Source organism: Meleagris gallopavo, chromosome 1 (assembly GCF_000146605.3).
Source record: "Meleagris gallopavo isolate NT-WF06-2002-E0010 breed Aviagen turkey brand Nicholas breeding stock chromosome 1, Turkey_5.1, whole genome shotgun sequence".
NCBI lineage: Eukaryota > Metazoa > Chordata > Aves > Galliformes > Phasianidae > Meleagris > Meleagris gallopavo.
Genome location: NC_015011.2, coordinates 101,754,083 through 101,756,643, shown reverse-complemented (window position 1 = coordinate 101,756,643; position 2,561 = coordinate 101,754,083).

Genomic DNA, 2,561 nt, shown 5'->3' with positions numbered 1-2,561 from the left:
CAGCAGTAGGATGAGACCTCAAGTTGCTAGGAGTGGCCTCAAGTTGCACCAGGGAAGACTCAGGTTGGGTATTAGGAAAAAATTATTCTCCGAATGAAAGAGTGGTGAGGTATTGGAACAGGCTGCCCAGGGAGGTGGTAGAGCCACCACTATCCCTGGAGGTGTTCAAGAGGTGGCACTGAGGGACATGATTAGTGGGCATGGTGAGGATGGCCTGACAGTTGGACTAAATGATTTTAGAGGTCTTTTGCAACTTTAATGATACTACCATTCTACGAGCTGGTTTCATCCCACACGTGCCTTATCAGTAACTGAGGACAGTGTAGTGAAGGTGAGCACACACAGTGACCAGCAATGGGAATCACATCTGTATTGAGGATTAACTGTATATTGCAGTTATTGCACACTCTTGTGTTGCCATTTCAGTACATTCCTGTATCACTCATTTAAAAGAAAATCACATGTAACTTTAAGTAAACCAAATAAGTAATCCAATACTAAGCAAATTTGATAATAAATAAAATTTAATAATGAGTAGATTTGACATTAAATCTTCTTCACATGGAACGTTAAAAGAATCTGGTCAGAAATCTGGACTCTGGCATCTACTGGCCATGTTTATTCAGCAGAATTTTAAGATACAACTTTTTTCTTTGCATTCATCTTTGTAGACCAAGCCACAGATGAAACCTTGCAATGATTCAGTGTAGTCTGTAATAATGACACGGATTTCAAAACAATGTGCCTGTTGCTATCAGAAACATCGAGATATATGAATGAAAAGAGCTATATAAAATATAGTAATCTCTGAATAGAATGGTAATCATCATTCCACTTTTCTTTTTTATTCAAATGAATTATTATATAAAGTTCAAAGTTCATTTTTTAAAATATTCCCTTGAAAAATAAAAAAGGTTTTAAAGTTTAGTAAGATCTCCTCAATAGCAAAGAACTGCATCCTAGTTTGTACCTTCTCCATCTGAAATGTTTTCCATTCTTTATTTTATCTCACAATTCAGCTCAATTTCTGACTTTCGCTTTTTTGTGGATACCACTGAGCTCAGACACACACACTTTCCTCTTATCTCTTTCTTTTCTGCAGCAGAACCTCATAGATCTGTTGAAGTCTTTTCTCCAAGCATTTGTCCAGCCTCTCTTTACCTATGTAGTATTTCAGCATCTTTAAGTATCCTTCACGCATGAAAAACAAACCATCTCTTAAGTGAAGACCAACCTCTTGGTTGTTTTGAACCTTGTTCCTGCTCACTTCACTTAATAGCCTACAGAAGACTCGTTGAATGGTTGGTCCCTTTCTGTCATCCCACACTGGTCACAACCCTCTGTCACATCTCCCATATTGTCCCGATCGCCAGCTCCCACTTTTGTTTTTCACAAGCAAGGCTCAGTGATAACAGGTCAATTTATGCTATTCTTTGTCGGTTAGCTTTTAGTTGCAGCTTGTTTTCTCCGGGGTCCCTCAACTATTCGTGTTAATTTTCAGGTAATTAAATTGAATGCCCTTGTCGTGGTGGTGACATTCATTGTTCATGGACAGCTAATAGAGCTATGCAGAGATACCCGCTCTCTAGTCTCCCAAGAAACTGCAAAATCTTCAGTCTTTTCCTATCAACATAGTAAAAATTTTACATAGACGGAGAAAGCGCAGAACATTTCAGAAACTCTTGCTGGTTCTGAACCATGACTCCTCAGCTTAGCAAGCATGTATTACAGCAAGCCTTGGTTCTGTGGGTTATTCCACTTTCCATTCTCATTTCTAACCGTTGGATTTCCCCCACACAGAGCTCCTGACATTACGTTGCTCACAGCAAAGCTGTGGAAACACCTGCTTCTTGTCACCAGGCCAGCATGGAGTCTGTCAGCAGTGGGAGGCCTCAAGGAATGTCCAGTCCTACAAGTGTGAGAGCAGCCACCTCTTTCCCCAGGGGAGCAAAGCAGCCACTCAAAATTCAGTGATTTTCACCTCATCCAGACTGATTTGCTAACACTTGCTCATCTGCTTGTTTGAACAGCTATGTGAAATTTTTCTTCTTAATGCTGAAACCACATAGGCACAATAAAGAAAATAATGTATTGGAAACAGACATATATAACACTAAAACCAGCACCTATAGGATCAAAGTATTTGCAGGTGGCTTGAGAGCATGGTGAAGATAGTATAGCAGAGGCTTAGAGCTAACTATGTCCTAAAAAATGACCCTCGAGTGATTGCTGAAAATGCTGTGTGGTCAAGCAGCGGAATAAAGAAAGCTATTAATAGCAAAAAAGCATCCATCCAGAAGCAGAAGCCATGTCCAAATACAGAAAATAGAAAAGAGCATTAATTCTGGATGGTTAAAGATAAAGCCATATTAAAACCGTGCTGCAGACAAGTTTTCTGAACTTTCTCAGTCTGTAGAAACTGAAAACAAAATAGGTGCAAGAGAAATAAACAAGAAAGTTAAAGCCACAACAGAAATGCTAAATCAATGCTTTACATCTGTTTTTACAATGCAGAATATGGAATTGCCTGTTTTGGCACCCAGCCATACAGCCAGCTGGAA